General features: G+C 43.3%; 1 long non-coding RNA gene and 2 other non-coding genes across 3 annotated transcripts; 1 reads left to right on the forward strand and 2 right to left on the reverse strand.

The window, feature by feature from the left end:
- On the reverse strand, nt 1-2,990 carry LOC142391427 (uncharacterized). Its single transcript, XR_012770559.1, has 3 exons — nt 2,866-2,990; nt 161-271; nt 1-76 (listed from the first exon to the last, which is right to left on the reverse strand). It is a non-coding gene; the product is annotated as an uncharacterized LOC142391427 (long non-coding RNA).
- A 6,877-nt stretch (nt 2,991-9,867) lies between these two features.
- Nucleotides 9,868-9,941, forward strand: trnat-ugu (transfer RNA threonine (anticodon UGU)). Its single transcript has one exon. It is a non-coding gene; the product is annotated as a tRNA-Thr (tRNA).
- An 11,734-nt stretch (nt 9,942-21,675) lies between these two features.
- trnak-uuu (transfer RNA lysine (anticodon UUU)) lies at nt 21,676-21,748 on the reverse strand. Its single transcript has one exon. It is a non-coding gene; the product is annotated as a tRNA-Lys (tRNA).
- Between the last annotated feature and the right edge of the window lie 301 nt (nt 21,749-22,049).

A 22,049-nucleotide genomic window follows, 5' to 3' on the forward strand; every position in this document is an offset into this window, starting at 1 on the left:
ATTGCTCTTAAAGGACACACAGCTGGGTTCAGGTTCAGGTTCAAGTTCTGGTTCTGGTTCTGGTTCTGGTTGGTTCCTGTGAATAAAGGTGGTTTGGTGATGTGAGTGCTGAGCTCTGACATGAAGAAGAGTCATGGACAGTTAGAGATGGTCCTCTCACCTCTGAGCTTTGCTCTGGCTCTCATGTTCCCCACACAGAGAGGTTTTAGTGTCCTCACACTGATCCATGCTGCTGAATTCACATCAACTCACACACACTTTCTACCTTCACCTGCAGAGGAAACACAAATCATTCATCTGCACATCAACTCGCATCCTCCTTTCCATCATTTGGGCTGTAAAAAGATCAGCTGCTGTACTTCCATCAGTCCACTAGAAGGAGGCATGGAGCAGCACAGACATCATGATCCTGATGATGATGATCAAAGTTGCTTTATTGTCAATTTCTTCACATGCCGAAACGAGAGGACGTTTCACACACTCTCACGGTGACATATAAAGTGCACAGGCACAACAGATAGGACAGGACATATCAATACAAAGTAAACATTCAGGGCACACAATTAAGTCATATACTAAGCTAAAACTAAAAGAGCCAATAAAAAATTAAGTTAGCAGCATAGTTATGGTTGTGGTAGTGCAAACCGGCAGTATGGAACATAATAAAGTGATAAAAAAGTTATAGTAGTGCAAACCGGCAGTATGGAACATAATAACAGCGATAAAAGGTGATAAAAGGGCAGGAGACAGTTTGTTGCAGAGTCCTGGGGGGGGGGGTTCAGCTTCCAGTCAGTCTGGAGGATATGAAGCTGTTCCTGAGTCTGGCAGTGCGGCAACGGAGGCTTCTGTATCTTCTTCCAGAGGGAAGGAGGCTGAACAGACCGTGTGCAGGGTGACTGGTGTCATTCGCAATTGAGATTGCTTTCCGGGTGAGGCGGGTGGTGTATGTGTCTTGCAGGGAGGGGAGTGGGAGTGGGACACCAATGATCTTTCCAGCTGTGTTCACAATGCGTTGCAGTGTTTTCATGCTGTATGCAATGCATAAAAAAATCCTAGGGGGCCCTACCGACCTAACCTGGTTCTCACGCAGATGGATGTTTCTCATCCATCTGGAATTTTGTCGGTTGCCTAGCTGTTCTCTGCTGTGAGTAGGCGGGGATTGTATTCAAAAACCTCTCGAACCTGATTGGAGAATTCAATGTGTGTGTCACGTACTACTTCGACCAATCATATCGAAAGCGGACGTGACGCGTTGGAGCGCGACCAGTCTTTCGGTCTGTGGTGGAAAATAAACATAACACAACAGCAGCGAGCAAAGCAGGAGCTAGCAGCAGCTAATCGTCCGGCAATGGCTGTGTTTGACTGTGTTCGTTGTCGCGCCGGATGCTACGTCATACCTGTTAACACCCCACCCCACGATTATGATTGGCCCGGTTATGGTGTAACCGAAGACTTCGGGCTCAACAAGGCGCTCCCAGACCCTCGTGCGAGCTCACGAAGTGTAACGAAGATGCACGAAGCACGAAGGGTCTGCGTGAGAGCCAGGCTACTACCGACCAGTGTTCGTCACCAAAACATCTGACACCAACGAAAAATGTATAAAATAAAACCTCTTTTTATTCCAAACATGAAAAACATTGTTATTTTTAAAATATACATGTAAAGAATAAATATAAATAAACTAAAAAAGACTACTAATAAAATAAGTATAAGTATGTTTTTTATTTTCCACTAGCCTTGAATTTCCGAGCGAACGTTGCCAACAATCGCAAACACTCTGAGGGGCTAGTTCTCCGCGAACATAGCCTACAGTGGAACTTGACGTGAGTTTGACGAAGTCAACAATGCAATTATGGAATTATAGAATGGCATGTTAACTTGACAATCTTTGACTAAATCATTTAAATTTAACTGTTCAAAGAAAACATGTTCACCACGAACGTTCGCCACTGTTTGAGACAGTTTATAAAGTAACTAGACAATCTTTGATTGAATGCACCTCAGCTCTCGGGGGCCCCCTAGTGGCTCGGGGCTCCAAGCAGTTGCCTGCCTTGCCTGTTGACAAGGTGCGCCTCTGACTGCTTGTGGTCTGTCACTGAGAAAGTCCAGTACCCAGTTGCAAAGGGAGGTGTTGATCCCCAGCTGGTCCAGTTTACAGATGAGTTGTTGTGGGATTATGGTATTGAACGCTGAGCTAAAGTCTATGAAAAGCATTCTCACATATGAGTCTGCTTTTTCCAGGTGGGTGAGGGCTGGGTGGAGAGCAGAACAGATTGCGTCCTCTGTGGAACGTTTGGCTCTGTATGCAAACTGAAAGGGGTCCAGGGTGGGGGGGAGGATGGACTTGATGTGATACATGACTAGGCGTTCAAAACACTTCATAATGATGGGGGTTAGTGCCACAGGGCGATAGTCATTGAAGCAGGATGGAGCCGGTTTCTTTGGAACGGGTATGATGGTGGAAGTCACTGCAGACTGACAGGAACCACCAGGGGGTGCTCACTGCTCTCTGTTAAATATTATTCACCCAGTGATGAGTCCACATGAGGCTCCAGACACACCTGAATTATGATCCTTCATAAAATAAGTTGAACATTCAAGTTAAACAGGGTCAGAGTCTAGTCCAACAGCTCTGTTTGGATGTCATAGTTTTTTAACAGCACATTCCAGGCAGAGTTCCTCTGTTGGAGGAGAAAACAGCAGCAGACTGAGTGGGAAACATTTCATGTTGCTAACAAGCTGCAGCTCCTCATCAGCACACTGATTGTTGCTGTTTACTCTCAGCTCACATGACTTGTGTCTCATCAGCAGAGGAAATCTCTCTCTGCTCGGAGACTTTGTTAAATGAATCAAAGTGTCACTTACTCAGCTTCTTCCATGAACTTCTTCCCTCTGCAGCTCTCTGCTGTCTGGACCAGGTCTGTGTAGAAGAAGAGGAAATCCTCTGCTCCTTCTCCGACATCAGTCCTCTGTGTCTGCAGGCTGCTGTCCCTCTGAAACTCTGCACACCGTAAAAGAGTCTTAAAGTGATCAGAGGTCAGCTGATGCAGCTTTATATGACGTTAATTCATCAATAAGTAACCTGCAGCAGCTTCCTGCAGCAGCTTCCTGCTGCCACTCTGAGGAAAGCTGACAACAAACAAGTCTCTTTGTTTGGAATCTGGACCTTTTATTTAAATTAAATGTTTGTTAAGCAGTTTCTCCGTTTCTTGTCTTTTATATCAAATCAAAAATGATATATTTACATTTCTTCAGTTCTGAGCGCCGGGTAATTTAATCATTTCCATGAATTATTAAACTTACTGAATATTTGTTCTTGGCAGACAATAGTTAATTAATAGTTTCCAGCGATTATCATAAGGTAGACTTGACATTTTTCTTGATTTACAGCAACTAATAAAAACTTTAGAAACATCTCAGTGAATGGGTAGGCATGTCCAGACTTGTGACTGGTTCTGTGTAAAAATATAAAGACGATATGCTGCAGCAGGCCTCTCCATACCTGAGTTTGTGTGGATCCTTCAGAGCAGCCGTCAGCAGCTTCTCTCCTGAGTCTCCTGGATGGTTGGAGCTCAGGTCCAGCTCTCTCAGGTGGGGGGGGTTGGAGGTCACAGCTTCAGCCAGAGAAGCACAGCCTTCCTCTGTGATCAGACAGCCTGACAGGCTGCACACACACACACACACACACACACACACACACACACAGAAACTCTGAGGCTGTTTTCACATGAGAAACACAACAGTAACAGCTTCATCAATCTGTTAAAGTGACAGCGCTAAGCCATTCACACTTGGGTGCCTTTTATATTCATGTTCCTCCTGATTCTTTCTGCTGCAATATATATTTGTTATTTGCACTAAATGAAACAGCACACCCCCTTCGTAGAATCCCCACCTTAACATGGTGGAGGGTTTATCTCAATGGGCCTCATGCAAGACCCACTCGTACGAACAGATTTGCTGTTAAGTGGTGCGTACGAGTTATTTAAGAGAACTTTACACATTCACCAGTTTTTCCGTATTTTGAGTTTTCTTTCAGGTACGAACAGAATTTACGATGATGCAGACCTGTTGCAGGAGTCACGTACTGTTGTTATTCAGATCAAGTTTGCTCGGACTAATGGATTATATTGTAAGGACCCAGAATAAGGTTAAAAGCACACAGCTGGCTTGTTTCCTCCTCTCCCTGTCAGTCACTGGACCGCAGGTCATGCCACTCAGGTGTGGGCTGGTGGTTGGTGCAGCAGGGTGGGCGTGGGCCAGTCTGTGTGCAGGTTTGGTGCTCTCCTGCGGGTTGGTTGCGGAGCAGTACTGAGAGTCACCCGTGTTCCTTGGCCAGAATGACTGAACTGGAAGTGTAAAGCTTAATAAAAGAGCAGTTTGGCAACCGCTGGTCTCAGAGCCTCCGCAAAGTCATTACAATACATTTAATTACTTTGAAGCAATCAGATATAGATATATACATTATACCCCATGATCATGCTGAGATTATTCTGTTTGACTTAAATGATGCACTGATGGAAGGTTCATTTGTCTCTGTATATAGTCCTCTGTGCCTGCAGGCTGCCGTCACTCTGAAACTCTGCACACCGTAAAAGAGTCTTAAAGTGATCAGAGGTCAGCTGCTGCAGCTTTATATGACGTTAATTCATCAATAAGTAACCTGCAGAGCAAACAGTTTAAACAGAGCTGAGGCCTTCAGGCCAATCACTGATCAGCAGCTGAACTTAAAAAACAGAAGAAAAGGATTAATCAGTTCATGTAGTTGGAACCAAAACTCTGGTGAAGAGAAGACTTCAGAGCAAACTGAAAAGTGTTTTTGTTTCCAGTTTGTGTGTGAGGGGAAAAGCTTTCAGTGTGCTGCATTCAGGACCAAAGCTGAGCCATCTCTGGTGATAAGTCATCTCTCTCAGTGGTCACTGCTGGTGCAGGAGTTACAGGTGAGATGGAAACACTTGATGTCAGAAAATCAGTTGAAGTTATTGGGACTTATAGAAGCTGCTGGACTGCAGGAAAACACTTTAAATGTTTCTGATAGCAAAGATCCAATCACAAGTGTTCAAAACAAGGTAATAAAAACAAGATTAATGATAAACCTTTATGGGCTGGATGGGAGTCAGGTGAAAGTTTGTGATTTATTGATCATTTTCAGGAGGAACTGATAAAAACATCATGTGGTTAACATGAGTGGATTTAGAAGTGATGTTGAATTATTTCCATTGCTGTGAGTAATATAAGGAATCCTGCTGTTGGTGAGAAAGTCCCCACCTGTTAGCTGCCCCGCCCCCATCAGGGGTGGAGCTCTGACTCATTCCAGGCAGCAGCTCACCTGTGTCTCAGTCTGTGGAGGAGAGTCCTCTCTTTGAACAAACTGTGAGTCTGAGCTTTGCCTTCAGTACCTTTCCTGTTTGTTTCTGCTCTGTAATGTTTGGGGAACATCTTCACTTCTTATTTCAGAACAAACTTTGATCACTCCTGAGTTTGAAGGTCAGTCTACATGATGTTTACATCGATTAGGTGGATTTAAACCGCTTTTATGTTTCTATTTCCTAAAAATCCAACTGTTTCCAACATTAAAGTCAGACACAACAGCTTCCTGCTGCTTGAATAAAATAAGTGTTACTTTATTGTTGTGTATAATCCACTTGGAAAAACATTTAGTCTTGTTTCCTCTTTTCAAATTTTCTTTTTGGTTTAGTTCAAGTAGTTTAAGAACAAACATTTAGAGTTTTGATCTGTTTTCTGAAACACCTCTTAATGGAGGTTAGTCATGGCACTGGGGTGTAACACAAACAAAGTAAGTAAACCTCAAGCAGTTGATGTCCATAGATAAAGTACATTTATTTTACATAGTGAAAGGGTAACATGACAAAAGTATAATCCCAAAACACAGTGAAGCTTTAATCTTCAGGGTCTCCGAGGCCAAAAACAAAACGCCCCCTCAAATTATGAAAACAAAATATCTCTGGCATAGACCAGCTTCCACTGTGAGAAAACAAAACACAAATTACTCATCAGTGACCTAAAGCAAACACCAAACTACTGTACACCTTTTCAAAGCACGATACACAATCAAGATCACACCAGATCAAGGCCCAGAGGAAAAAGGAAGGGGCCTGGCACATCTGAGGTGAAGCTCTTTATGGAGCAGCTGACGAGCTGTAACACCAAACACCTGTGGCAGCAAGGTAGGCCTGAAACACAGGAAAGGGTAAGAAGGGTGTCTCATGAAGAGAGCTCCCCCCCGGAGGTCAGGGACCGTAACACACCTCAAAGCTGAGGCAAGGCAAGGCAAGTTTATCTGTACAGCACAATTCAACTACAAGGCGATTCAAAGTGCTTTACAGAGACATTAAAATCAGAGAAATATAAAGCATGATTTAAATTTTAAACAAAAAGAAAGAAATAAGAACAATATAAAATCAGTAGTTAAAATGTGATTAAGTTTTGAGCTTTATTCAAACGCAGCTGAAAATAGGTGTGTCTTCAACCTGGACTTAAATACACTGAGTGTTTCAGCTGATCTGAGGCTTTCTGGGAGTTTGTTGCAGACATGTGGAGCATAGAAGCTGAACGCAGCTCCTCCATGTCTGGTTCTGACTCTGGGAACTGATGAAAGACCGGATCCAGATGACCTGAGGGGTCTGGAAGGTTCACACTGGGTCAGGAGGTCACTGATGTATTCTGGTCCTAGACCATTCAGAGCTTTATAGACCAGCATCAGAACTTTAAAGTCTATCCTCTGATTGACAGGCAGCCAGTGTAAAGACCTCAGAGCTGGACTGATGTGGTCCACGTTTTTGGTCTTAGTGAGGACTCGAGCAGCAGAGTTCTGAATAAGCTGCAGTTGTCTAACTGACTTTTTAGGTAGACCTGTAAAGATGCTGTTACAGTAATCAAGCCGACTAAAGATGAATGCAGATCTAACATCTCTCATTGTTTGCATTTCCTGTTAAATAAATCTTCTAAAAACTAAAGCGTAAGAGTTCAAAATGTTGAACTGACTGAAGCTTCCAGTCAGAGTGACTTGCACATCAATGTAAAAGTGCTCTCTGTCTTTATTGATGCAGCATCAGAAGGTGCGAGTTCACTACCACTTAATTCAACAAGCCACCACTGTCCCAGGTTTTGGATGAGGCCCGATCAGACCTTTAGTTGTGGAAAAACCTCGAGAATAAGGGGTTGTTGTTGCAGGGTCAGAGCTTCTCTGCTGTCCTTGAGTAAGCTGCTGCACACATGCATTGGGAGGAAGACATCTATAAGGAGGGGACTGTTATTTTTCCATATTTTGCCAGCTACTACATTATATGTTTTAGTTTTCGTGTTGATTTTGTTCTGTTTCATCTTGAATTTGTTTACTTTTGCACATCAGTCAGTTTGCTTCCCGTTTCATTTGGTTTGCTCAGTCCCTTCTGCCTTTTATTTAGTTTTTATCTGCTTTTGCTTCACTCCTGGTTACTGTTACTGACTGTATTAGTCATCACCTCCCTCAGCACATGTATGACCACCTGGCCTCAGTTTGGCTCTTCCACCACATAAATGCTGAACAACACTCCCTGTTTGCCTGTTGAACTTGACTCTTTCATCTTTAGCCTCAAGGCCTCTGAACTGCTTGAAAGTCAAATTTCTTGCCATCATTTGTTTCACAAATGTTTACAATAGACTGAATTACAGGTTAAAATTACTGGACGTTATCCAACAAAAAGAATGTCACAATACTGATCTTGTAAGAGGTTTCCTTTTATACACCAGCCTGCCTCTTGGATATTACCCAGATACATCTCCAGCAGCAGAAATGGTTGTATATGCAACTCAAGTTGGCAACTTTATTGATACGCCATGTTTCACACCTGCAGGCCGTTTGAAGTGCTTAACATAAGGCGTTAAGAGAAAAGAGCCTAAAGCTTTCAAATGGCAGCAAAATGATGAAAGCCATCATATAACCCAGTAAAAAGAATATCTCCCTCCTTCTCTGGGAGCACAGATCTAACATGTTTTATTACATCCATGTGTGATATGCAGCTTTGATGCTGAAAGCAGAGCCGTGACTGCCACCTCTACAGTGGGGGAATGTGGTGGCCTCTGCAGGGAGAGTCCAGGGAATCAGAGCTGAAGCACAGAGGAAAGGGAGCAGTAAGAACCTACAAGGTGTATTTGCTCAAACTGTCAAGCAAAGACAACTTTCTGCTTAAGGTTACAGAGTTCTGCTTTAATGTTACAGTGGGTTCAGTTTAGTGTCATGATACCAGACTCCAGGGCCCAAAAGCCAACGAGTTTGAAGATGATTTATTACCTGATTTCTTTCCACAGTTCAGTAAACAAGGAAAGCCAGATTTAAGAGTTCATTCCTCTTGAAGCAGACGGAGACAGGAGCTGGAGACTGAGGCAGGTACAGGTAGGCTACCGAGCGTTTCCAGGTGGATGTTGAATGGAGCAGTCGCTGAAGTGAGTGCTCATCAAACACAGCTCCAATGCAGTCCCCAGGTCAGAGCCAGCCTTCTTTAGCAGTTTGCTCAGTTTCTTTGAGTCGCTGGCTCAGATGCTGCTGCCACAGCAGATGCTGCTGAAGAAAGATGGCACTCTGCACCACAGACTTATAAGAGATATGCAACAGGTAAACTCCCAGGTGTTCCTCAGCCACCTCTTCTCCTGGGATGGAGACGCTGTTTGGCTTATTGGTGCTCCTCCTAAAATCAGCAGCTGAGGTGATTATTCCCACACCAGGCCACAAAGTGGCTGCCCAGCTCCCTGCTTCTTGTCCTTCCTTCCCTGGTTACCTGTCAGATTTTATTACTCATTTTAAAAGCTTTGAATAGTTGGACGGTTGCCTCTGTCTAAGATCTGTGAACTCCTTACTCCCCTGATTGCTGCTCACACGGCCCACTGTTTAATATAACTGAGCTGTTCATTAGATGGAAATGAATCCCTGCATACTCCTAAAAATCACTTTATTTTGAGGCTTTTTCTTCTAATTAAAACCCCACTTTCATAATTACTCGGGACTCTTTGTAAAAAGCAAATAAAGCCAGAAAGATATGATCTTAGAACTATTAAAAAGTTCTATCTAATTAGAAATAGTGCAAGTTCGGTGCCATCTGTTGGTTTCCTTAGCGAGGAAATAGTTTTTGAATTGCTCTGTATGAATGAATTGGATTCATTCTGAATTGAATTAATTGGATTATAATTACAATGGATTAAACTCCAATTGGTCTGAATTGGACTTTATTACTGAAGTGCCCTGAGATGACATTTGTTGTAATTGTAATAGTTTATTTTGGCAACATTTTAAACAAACTGACATTATTCTGCCTTGGGAAACACTGCTGGTGGAAAACATGATACTGGCTGCTGAAAAACTGGCAGAAGTGGACCTTCCAACGTGACAGTGACAGGAAGTAATCAGCTGAAGTCGTCCAGAGATTAACAGAGAACACAAATCAACATTCTGGAATCCGGACTTCAGTTCCATCCAGAATCTGTGGTTGGAACCACAGACCAGAAGAGACAGAACAGAAGCCTTCACAAAGTTGTGATGTCATCACTGTAGTGACATCACAATCGATGTCATCTCTGATCTTGTTTGACATCACAAAGTTTCTACAGGCCAGACATTTTCACTGCTTTTTCACAGCTGGTCAGGAGTTTATCTGAAGAAACACGTCCAGTTTTTGAAGCAGATTTGAAAGTCACAGCAAACGGTTTTCACATCGCCTAAAAAACACTTAATTACTATCTTAAATAATCATTTTAACAAGCACTTAGAAACAACGCTTACTTACTATCTTAAAAAGTCATTTTGATTTTAAGTACTTACAAACAACGAGCAAAATGTTTGCTTTATTCTTTCATCAGTTTTATGAACTATGTGGCGCTGTGGCTTAGTTGGTCAAAGTGCCTGTCTTGTAAACAGGAGATCCTGGGTTCAAATCCCAGCAGTGCCTGTAGGCCTTCAGAGCAAGCTGTGACTTATCATATAAAACAGCTTATTATCAGCTTTCTACTAAATCCTTTTCACTGGTCCACTTAATGAAAGTGCGTATAAATAGCACACAGCTTTTAAAGTCTCATTTATGCCTATTTTATACTTTCAGAGTGTAATTTTCCTCCTTTCACATATCAAATGGTTAGGGTACAGTACGGTGGATATTCTCCTCCTGTCACACTACATAACATCAAAATGAACGTATAAACCGTGAAATAGTCAGAGTTAAAGTAAAAGCTGAGGGCAGGACGTCATTTCCTTGAAATATGTAACGGAAAATAATACGCAAAAGCATAAAAAAGCCTTGTAAAAACACAGTAAATGACTTGGCGTGTAATAAGTACACCGCTTCATGAGATCTGGCTGTAACTGGTGAAAGTGACTTCCTCATGAACACCAGGGTCTGAGTTGAAAACCCAACAATATCTGCAAAATATGATGAAGTTTTGAACCAACTGGAGGCACTTCTACTCATGGCTTTAACTATCCTGCTTCCTGCTTCTGAAGAGTGCAGACGTGTCTCTGCTTCCTCCTGCTGCTTATCGCTTTATTTACTTTGAAATCATTTTACTTTCCACAAGTCTGGGATATAATTTTATTATTTTTTTTTTAAGTGAACCCAGACTTTTTTAATCAATTTTATTTTTTTTAGAATTTATCTGATGATTCAGCGACTACAATCCTTTCCACATGCCCTCTGAAAGCTGTCGGATATATCAACAAGAAATGTGTGCGCTACAAGAAAGGATTTTTGCCTTAGAAACTGAAATTGGACTTCATGAAACACTCCCAATGGAATCCAGTATTAAGAAGTAGTGATGGGAAGTTCAGCTCTTTTCCGACAGCTTTTGACTCCCCGACGGCTCTTTATTCAGGATCTTTTGTATTCTATATTTTACCTAAACTTTGCAAAAAGTCATGGTTCATGTGCTGAAAACCCTTTTGCTTTCAGTGTTTTTATGAGATAAGAGAGATAAGATCATAATTGCCTAATTCTGTGCATTCATTCTGTGACAAAACCACTCTTACATTTGTTTATTTCTATTAAACTTTTTCATAGCAATTATTAACAATAAACATCAAACAAATCCAAAGAACAGAACCAAGAGATCTCTCTGTCCCCCGGTCCGGTTCGGCACTATTATCATATCATGTTAAATATTGTAACAAAAATAAATAAATAAAAATGAGGAGTTAATGGGCGTCAAGGGGAGCTTTACATTCATAAAGCTTCCCTTGGCTTAGCAAATGTGTTTAGCATAAACGGTATTCAGATTACAATTCTGCTGCCATAATGCTGGACAGGACAAGGGGAAAAAAAATGTCCTCAATTAAACTTTTTTATTGGACAAATGAACAAAAAAAAATTTGCCCCGCCCCCCTCTCTGTTTACATATCCTTAATTCTCATGTGAATGCCGCATGCTGGTCACCATGCTGGCCAATCAGAACAAAGCTCTGTGTAACCAGAGCTGGGACTGAGTACTGAAAGTGAAAACTAAGCAGCGAATGGAAAAAAACTGGGAACTCTTCTGATTCACTACAAAGAGCCGGCTCTCAGAGCTGATGCTTGTGCGCATGACCCATCACTAGTAAGGAGTCCACATTTACTTCCAAAGGAAAGGGTGAAAAAACTGCTACTTACAACTTAAAGCTAAATGATACTGTATATTTTCCAAGACTCTGTAAAGACACTTAAAATGGACTTGGTGGGGCGGTCGGTGGTGTAGTGGGTTAAGCAGCCGCCCCATGTACAGAGGCTATAGTCCTCGCTGCAGCTGGCCCCGGTTCCAGTTCCGCACCGAGAGGCCCTGTGCTGCGTGTCTTCCCTCTCTCTGCCCCCTGCTTCCTGTCTCTCCCCAACTGTCCTATCATTAAAGGCATAAAAAGCCCCCCCCCAAAAAAATGGACTTGGTGCTAAGCCAAAGAAACGTCAAACTGTTGAAATCAACGGAGGATATTTAACATCACCTGGAATAAAGTTAACAAACAGATTTTCACCACTGTCAGAGCCAAATGTGACTGAGTGTAACAGACAGAGAGACGGTACAAAGCAGCAGATGGACAGAGAAACTGTGCCGAGTGATACTCTTGTGCTTGGAGACGGAGCCATATCTAATATAAACATAAACAGAATGGTTACATGCAGCTATCCAAGTGCCGCTGTCTCTGACATCACAAGATTACTACCTGAGGTACTGGCAAAACACCAAGGGGGGAAACAGCTGACTGTGCATGTTGGTGCAGTGGACATCAGAGAGAATCAGTCTGAAATCTTAAAAAGAGACTTTGAGAAACTATTTGAGAGTCTTGACAAAGTGACGATACCAACATTCATCTAGTCCCCCTTCAAATTTGACTGTAATACAACAAAAACTGAGTATTTTGTACAGGTTATTCTAAGGATAGGACCAGGCATGCCAAAGCTGTGCCAAAGCTGTGCCAAAGCTGTGCCATTTGGAGAGCCTTGGGGAAAAAAGGCTGCCATTCCTGAACGCTTCAACATACAGTCATGATCTTGGGCTCTAATGAAAGGTTACACTTGGGACTGTCTTATCGCACATTCAGATCCTCTGTTGGAAATACTGACAAAGAGAAACGGAAGCACAAACACATTTTGTCTACAACCAGAGCTTTGTGCATGCAATAAAAGTCCAAACAAATAGTTTGTTCTAAATGCAATTAGTTTATATACATAAATAATGACATAGCAAACCACACTGAACAGTATTTACAATTTGTATTGACATTTTTTGCTGTTGGCAACATGCTAATCATTGTAGCGGTCTCTGCCTGGCACAAAGCATAGGGGCCCATCACACTTCACAGGAGTCTTGGGCCCAATCCCAATTCACCCCTTGGCCCTACCCCTTACCCCTTCCCCTCCGTTTTGCGCGTTCACGTGAAGAGGTAGTGTTGTCCCAATACTCTTCCAAAGCCCTTCCCCTTAGCCCTACCCCTCCGTTGTAGCCCTTGAAACGGAGGGGTTCGGCCAGGCAGACTCCGTTTGAAGGGGTATGATATATTTCCCAGAATACAACGCGACTACCGGGAGATCGCGAGTCTTTTAAAAATGGCAGAAGCAAGAGCACCACACAAATGTAAGTTCTTCTATTTTTTTTTGCCATAATTTAACTGTTTTAATCATTTTAGGTTGTGATAACTAGTGTATTGTGTGAGTTTAACATGGTGGTAATGTGTAGTTATTTTCTCTTATAAACGCACATGGGAAAAGTCGCTATTTTACATGGAGTAATCGGTCAATGCATGTGAAGGTGCTGTGAAAGAGTTGTTTTTTTTTAATTGTAACACGAGTATTTACAAGCAATGTAATTGGTTAACCATAGAGAAGTTCCTTTTGAGCGTCATTTCGCTACCTATTATCACAAGTATTCATATACGTGACTGATTCACAGGGACTCAAGCACAAACAAAGAGCCTGATCAGGTTTAGCGCCGAAAACGAAGATCTGTTTCTAAAGTCATCCCCATCCCCAAAAAGAAGTAGGAAGTCCAATCCCATAATGGATTACCTGATACAGGAGAGCCTGAAGGAGCAGAAGCGCCTCGAGGAGGGAGCAGAAAACGGAGCGCTTTTTAGCTCTGTTTGAGCGCATGATAGACAAACTTTACGGTGAGTTTATGCGCCATGCACCTATTGTACACACAGCCACCACTACCGCATTCTGAAACACCTTTTTTTAATTTTTTACAATGGATGAAAGTGCATGCTATAATGTCATATCGTGTCTTGTTCCACCAGAACATCACTGAGCCCATGCAGCACCTCCGCTGTTCCTGCTCCGGTCATCTCGTTCTTCATGATTGCACTGTTGCCCGTTTATATTCATACTGTTTATATTCATACTGTTTATTGTCCATATTTGCAGCAGACACTTTACAGCAGACACTTTAAGCTGTTATTTGCACGATTTCTGAAAATAAGCTGCCTTACCAGTCTGTAATGTGAGCCTAATAAAATAAATTAAGGACAAAAGGTTTGTGAGCATGATTATCACATCAACATCATATGAACGACTGGAACGGATATTGGTATGAAGAGATTTATTATACAAGGGATAACAAAAAAATTGGGGTACATGTTGTGGTCCAATGGGCAATGGTTTGTAGGATGACCCGTCTGCTGGAAAGAAAAACATGGAAAGATCAGGCTTTTATCCTCCCAAACCAACACAGTGATAGCACACACAATGCAGTGCATTTATTTAAGTCATCAAATCTGAACCTGGTACAAAGAAAACCGCTTCAGAAACGCATGAGCTGCATGTTTATCCCAAACGGAACGAGGCGAGTAACAAAGGCTAAACGTTAGCTTATGCTTTCAGCTAGGTTAGCCAGGTTAGGATACTACTCCAGTCAATAAATCAGCAAATCCAACGAGACAAGCAAATTGTTTCTATATTACACGAGATCACAAATGTACAGTTAGAAGCACTTTCAAACACACACAGACATTATCATATTCACACGCCGGCTCTGGAAGCTCCCAGCTGCTCACTCACAAGCGTTATTTGTTTTAATTTATAATTCTACATACCGTAACAAGATCCAGCAATGCTCCCAGATGTCGAAGACGCCTTTGCCTGATGGCACTCCGTCGATTCGACGCAGATATTTAAAAAAAATATCCGAATAGCCCAGGAGAGCGCGAACACCACAGCAGCAAGCATGTTTGTTTACTTCTGGCTAAAGCTGTCGCTTTTGGTTACGTAACAACTGACGGCGCGGACTAATTACGTTCGTGGGTGTGAAGTGCTGTCCCAATTCGAAGGGGTGACATTCTTAGCCCTTCGCCTACCCCTCCGTTTGAAGGGGCGAGGGGTAGGGGCGAGGGGTAGGCGAAGGGGTAGAAAATAGAATTGGGATTGGGCCTTGGTCTGGCAGTGTCTGCACCTCAAGCATCCAGCTGTGCTGCGTCTGATATGTGCACAGGTTTGTGATGACTGGCAAGAAATGGTCCAGATTCAGCTGTGGTGGTAGACCCTGTCTCTGCTAACTCCAAGGCTAAGGTCTCCCTGAATGCCTTCTGGTGCAAAGGAACCTCACCTCTGCTTCTGCCATGTTCTTTGTGCAAGATGCATTCACAAAAGCAATGTCCATGAAGTGGAACAAGAAAGTCTACTTCTGTGTTTTGTGCAGGACCTTCAAGTATCTTATCAGGCCTTCTGATAGGTATGTACCTAAAAGGACAGTTGGAAAAACAAAAAAGGAAAAATCGTATCAAAAAATGTCCTGCACACAAATGATTACATTTCAAAAGGCAGTTGTGTCGTTGTGGGCGAAAGAGTTATTGTAGACTAACTATTTTAGTTGAGCACATTTACTGGACTCTTGCCAACGTATCAGGACCATTGTTGTTGGAGTTGTATCTTCTCTTAGAATACTGTAAGGCTTTATAGGTGACTTTGACACTTTTTTGTATTTGCGACTGGTTTTACGTAAGTGTTTATTGTGTCCACAGTTCTGATTGTATCCTGGATACATCATTGGAATACAAGACCCTTAGCTTTCCAATGGTATATAACAGATTTAGGTACATATAAAGGGGGGCTGAGGAAAATCCCAGATTTGCCCTGAAGTATGCAACGTCCCGCCGGCAGGACATAAAAACATTAATTAATATGAACATGTGTGATCAAAAGGAGGGAGATGTGATGGAGAATGTAATTCTCTGCATGTGCTGGCTGTTGTTTTTCTGGCTCAGTCTTACAGGGAAAGGCTGCCTCACATATGATCAAACACATGTTTATCTGTAAACTATTGTGTTTACCCTGTCTGCTGGGGCACAATCTGTTCCTTTAGTTTGCAGCTGGGCAGCTTTAGAGGTCAAGTTAGTGACTGGAAAACTTATCTGTCCTGTGCAGGTCGTCCACTTTTGTGTAACACCCCATCTTTGAATGTATAAGCAGTCATAATGTTGAGACTTCTTCAGAGCTGCAGCCAGCGCTGTTTCTCTCCTTCATGAAGTCAAATTAAACTGAAACGAAGATATGAAAATAACAGGCAGGATTTGAACCAGCTGTTGCACCACTGGCAAGTTATGGTCTCTGTGAAACTCACCAAGCCACCTTCACACCTGAAGATGTTTCTGGAGTGTTTTTCAATTTATATTTTTAGTGTTTGGAGCTGAAACTTCACTGAGTCATAAGTTTAGATCCCAGAACCTCTGAGGTTGAAAACATTCACCAAACAGTCTGAGCTATTCTTCCAGATGCTCAGATGTGCTGTCCTGCAGCTCTTCTCTCTGGACTTTGACCTATAAAATACATAAACGCATCACCTTACATTCATGATTTTTGACCTTTTCCTGTTATTGAACTCAGTTAGGAACCTTTCTGTGCAGAAAAACTGTTCCACTGAACCCTTTGCTCTGATTTCTGCACAGGCAGCAGTTTCATTATGAATCAGTCGGGGTGTTGAAAGGAATGTTTACATGACATGGAACACAGAACCGTCTCCATTCACCTCAACAGTAAATATCATCTTCCCCCGTCCACACCAGCTCTGTGAAGAATGTTAGCTGCAGTTCTTCATTCACCATCCCGTCTTCTGTGTCACTAAGAACAGCCAATGAAGTTGCCATGGCGCCGCAAATGGCAGCCTCGGGACTTCGCTCTCTTGTACTTTGTCTGTTTTTGTGTGTTTATCACGTTTTCTGCGATAATTTATCAGTAACTTTTACAAGGGAAGAACTGCTAAGCATCAGGCCAAGCTCTTTTGGAACTTTTTCTCCTTTTTTTTCCGACCCAACAACTTTTTCCAAAATACTGATTGGAGGAGCTGCACTTCTCCACCGAATCTGTCGGAGACGCAAGCGGGGGAAGAGAGCTGGCGTGCTAGTGAAATTAAGGAAGCGGGGACTACGCACCTCGCTCCCAGCAATTCATCTCGCAAACGTGCGGTATCTAGCAAATAAGATGGATGAGCTGCTGCTTCTAAACCAAACCAACTCAGACTTACGGAGATCTGCTGCCCTGTGTTTCACCGAGACATGGCTCAGCGATAGAATCCCGGACAACGCACTCCAACTGCCTGGATTTCAACTCATCCGTTCAGATCGGAATACACGATTAGCAGGGAAAACGAAAGGTGGAGGAATATGCTTCTATTTAAACGAAGGTTGGTGCACAGATATCACAGTGCTGGGAAAAACATGCAGCCCACACTTAGAGACTCTCTTCATAAACTGCTGCCCTTCTATTCTCCATGAGAATTCTCGTCGTTTGTTATGGTCGGTGTTTACATCCCACCACAAGCTTGTGTAGTAGACGCGTTACAACAACTGGCTGATCGGATAACAGACATTGAGAAAAACCATCCGGACTCTCTCGCCATTATTGTTGGGGATTTTAACAGCGCCAATCTCAGTAAGGAACTCCCTAAATACAGACAGCATATCAAGATTCCCACCAGGGACAAAAACACTTTGGACCACTGTTACACCGTTTTAAAAGATGCCTACCGCGCCGTTTCACGGGCAGCTCTAGGACTCTCAGACCACTGTCTGCTTCACCTCATCCCAACCTATAAGCAGAAACTGAAAACTTCTAAACCCGTGGTAAAGACTGTTAAGAACTGGACAACGGAATCCAAGCTGGAGCTGCAGGCTTGCTTTGACTGCACCAACTGGAGTGTTTTTGTAGCCGCAGCTACAGACCTCAATGACCTCACTGACACTGTAACATCATATATCAGTTTTTGCAAGGACATCTGTGTGCAAACCAAGACCTTCTGCACTTACAATAACAACAAACCTTGGTTCACTCCTAATCTTAGGAAGCTACGCCAAGCCAAAGAGGAGGCCTACAGGAGTGGGGACCAGGATCTGTATAAGCAGGCCAGGAACAAACTGTCTAAGGAAATAAATGTGGCCAAAAGATCCTACAGTGAGAAGCTAAAAAATAATTTAGCTTCAAATGATCCTGCATCAGTTTGGAAAGGTCTGCAACAGGTCACCAACTACAAGAAACCATCCCCCCACCCTGATGATAATCTCAGACTGGCTGATGACCTGAACAACTTTTACTGCAGGTTTGAAAAGCACCCATTATCACACCCATCACGTACAATGGGTTTCCCCTCAACACCCAACCCCCTCCCCCCACCTGCATTGACGATTTGTGAGAAGGATGTGCGCAGTCTCTTTCAGAAACAAAAGATCAAGAAGGCTCCAGGACCTGATGGCGTATCACCCTCTTGTCTGCGCGTCTGTGCTGAACAGCTGGCGCCAATCTTCACGCAGATCTTCAACTGGTCCCTGAAACTATGTGAAGTGCCCTCTTGCTTCAAAAGCTCCACCATCATCCCAGTCCCCAAAAAATCCTCCATCTCAGGTTTGAATGACTACAGGCCTGTCGCCCTGACATCTGTGGTCATGAAATCCTTTGAAAGACTGATGCTGTCCCATCTGAAGGACATAACAGGACCCATGCTGGACCCTCTGCAGTTTGCCTACAGGGCAAACAGGTCGGCGGATGATGCCGTCAACATGGGACTGCAATTCATCCTGCAACATCTTGACTCCCAAGGGACGTACGCCAGGATCCTGTTTGTGGACTTCAGCTCGGCGTTCAACACCATCATGCCTGAACTCCTACACCAGAAGCTCACTCAGTTATCAGTGCCTGCCTCTACCTGTCAGTGGATCATCAGCTTCCTGTCAGACAGGCAGCAGCATGTCAGACTGGGGAGTACCTCATCAAAGACCCGGTCTATCAGTACAGGCGCCCCACAGGGGTGCGTCCTCTCCCCACTGCTCTTCTCCCTCTACACAAATGACTGCACCTCAAAGAGCCCATCTGTAAAACTCCTGAAGTTTGCGGATGACACCACTGTCATTGGTCTGATCCAGGATGGGGATGAGTCTGACTACAGACAGGAGGTGGAGCAGCTGGTCCAGTGGTGCAGTCAGAACCATCTGGAGCTTAACCCCAAGAAGACTGTGGAGATGAAAATGGACTTTAGGAGAAGCCCCCCCAACTCCACCCACTCACCATTCAGAACGAAACAGTGTCCAATGTGGATTCCTTTAGGTTCCTGGGATCAACCATCTCACAGGACCTAAAATGGTCTCCCCACATTGTCACTATCCAGAAAAAGGCCCAGCAGAGGTTATACTTCCTGAGACAGCTAAGGAAGTTTAATCTGCCTAAGGAGCTGCTGACCACTTTCTACTCGGCGATCATCCAGTCTGTCATCTGCACCTCCATCACTGTCTGGTTTGGGTCAGCCACCAAACGAGACAGGGCCAAACTGCAACGGACAATTAGGGCTGCAGAGAGGATTATTGGAACTGACCTCCCTTCCATACAGGACCTGTACCGGTCCAGGGCCAGGAAAAGGGCAGTAAAAATCTCTGCAGACCCCTCACATCCTGGTCACAAACTGTTCAATCCCCTCCCCTCTGGCAGACGATACAGGGCACTGCTTGCCAAAACCAGACGACACAAAGACAGCTTCTTCCCCCAAGCAGTCACTCTGTTGAACACCCAGGAATAGCATTCCCACCCATAGTTTCTATTTATTTATATTTATAATCAATTCAACTCTTACTGTTCTGCATTTTAATTTTTATTATTTCATGTTATTGTTGAGTGTTGTACTTTGTGAGTGAAGTTACCGGAGTCAAATTCCTTGTTTGTTTAGTCAAACCTGGCCAATAAAGCTGATTCTGATTCTGAAGAAGGAAAGGAAGTAAATCAGTTCCTCTATGTGTCCATTGAGTGTGATCCTGACCTTATCCAAACCAGTCAAACTTCTGCATAGTTCAGGTTAAGTTGAAGGTTTAGTCAGTGTTGATATTTATTTAGTCATTTACAAATCCTCTGAAAAGCAGATCATAAACCAACTGAAGTTTGGTGGATCAAAGCCTGCTGTTTAAAGCACAGAGCAACGTCACCTCCCAAACCCAACCCTGCCACTGGCTCTAAAGGAGAGGAGCCTGTTAGCAGAGGGCCCTGCTCAGAGTCCTGCTTTAGTGAACTACAGCAACCAAGTAAACCTGCCAGACTTCTGTTGGGATCAGACTGATCTATGAGGGCTTAAAGATTCAATAAAGAGAAACATGCAGCTGAACCTAAATAAAACTTGAACAGAGAACTTACAGGAGAGGTTTTTAATGCTTTTATGCATCAATCTTTACTTCACTGGCTCCCTCCATGGGATTCAAGAGAATCCCCTTTTCTCCCAAAAGATCCCCGGTGCTGCTCCTGAGCTGTTTCTGTAAGTTTATCACACCAGCTGGTGAAATGATATGAGTCCCTCTACAGTTGTTGTAGATATCAGCTGAGATTCAAACTAAAAGACACATTTTGTGTCTGAAACTGTGAGAGACTGTTCAAGTGGGACTGAAAGCAGATTCAGAGGGTTGTGATGTATGTGTTTCCACCCAAAAGATCTGATAACTGTCAGAGATGCAGCAGTGCTATGAAATCCACTTTAGAAGCTGCAGTTATTGGACACAATGAAAGCTGAGCATCTCTGTGGCTCAGAGGAAAACTGAGCAACAAATGTTGTCAGTCTAAAGCTGAAATACTAAAGAATACTGCTCCTTATGTGGAACAAACCAAACTCCAGAGAAGCTGGAAGCACCACTGCGACTGAACTTGTGACATCATCACAGTTTACGCAACTTCCTCCAACATCTATGTCTCTTGAGGCCTTTACAAAATATATTTCTGACACTGATTTTTCTGATGAAGTGCTTTGTTTTATTGCCACTTAAATGAAGCAAACAATGTCCTTGTTGTTTAAACTGCACCAGCGTTGATTTATCTCTGTAATGTCTTGTGTTCTGTTCTGGGTGTTCATTCATTACAGATTGTCCAAATAGTGAAATCTAAGTGAAAAGAAGCCCTGATATAAAGCAGAACTATTCATGATAAATGCTCTTAACCTGTTGTAGTTTCAGTGAATGTGATCAACACTCTGCAACTGGTGTATTTAAGGTGATTTCTATAGTTTATATAGAATTATTCTATAGTTTATATAACTTACAAATGAGGATATAACGATGCGGCTAACAGCAAAGCTAACAATAAGCTACATAGAAGGAAAAGCACCAGCCAGGCTCTGTCAGAGGTGACAGTGTAGTAGTGTTGCGCGGGTTTTTACGGCCCGCCCCAACCCGACCCATCACGCAGCCAACCCAGCCCGCCCGACCCGAAAGATTACACAATGATTTTTAACCCAACCCCACCCGACCCGCTTAAAAAAAAAATTAAATGAATAAGTATTTATTTATGCAGGCCTATTAAACACAAATGAACTGTCTGCGGCCGCGCAAGGGGGTGCGTAATGTCATAGGCTGCCAAAAGCTGCGCGCATTTACCCTTAATTTCCCTTGCATCAATACAGTTGCTACTCTAAAGTCTTGACCGCAGCACATCCATCTGACGATTATGGTTGTAATTCCACTTTTCATTGCCACATCAGACACCCAAGCTCTGGGCATGTCATATGAATTTAGAGAGAGAGAGCTTCACGTGAGTAGGCTGCCTGTTTGCTTGCATTCTGCGATCTTCAGCAATGAGGATATAACGATGCGGCTAACAGCAAAGCTAACAATAAGCTACATAGAAGGAAAAGCATCAGCCAGGCTCTGTCAGAGGTGACAGTGTAGAAACAGAGTGCAGCATAGAGAGAAGTACAGGTTAAGTGGTAGATTACATTTCTACACCTGAACAGGGACTTGAACCCTGGACCCTCAGATTAAAAGTCTGATGCTCTACCAACTGAGCTATCCAGGCCCTATGAGAGTGTGCCTGAGTGACAGCTGACATCTGAAACACTTCCTGAGTCCAAAGCTGTGACGCTGTTTTCTGAACAAACGCCTGGTTGATGTGAACTTGTGTTGCAGCCACTGAGCATAAAGAAGAAGGCCTTCATGGAGGGAAACAGGGAGTTAAGGAGGAGTGTGAAGAAAAAAGGAAGAGAGCAAGTCGGTGGGAAACTATCTGCAGCAGAACAGTGTGAGGGATGTGTGGTCAGGAATGGAAAAGCTCACAGGCTTTGGGATAATGTGGGATCAGACAGATGGAAGAGTTCAGA

The sequence above is a fragment of the Odontesthes bonariensis genome, chromosome 11 (assembly GCF_027942865.1).
Source record: "Odontesthes bonariensis isolate fOdoBon6 chromosome 11, fOdoBon6.hap1, whole genome shotgun sequence".
NCBI classification, from domain to species: Eukaryota; Metazoa; Chordata; class Actinopteri; order Atheriniformes; family Atherinopsidae; genus Odontesthes; species Odontesthes bonariensis.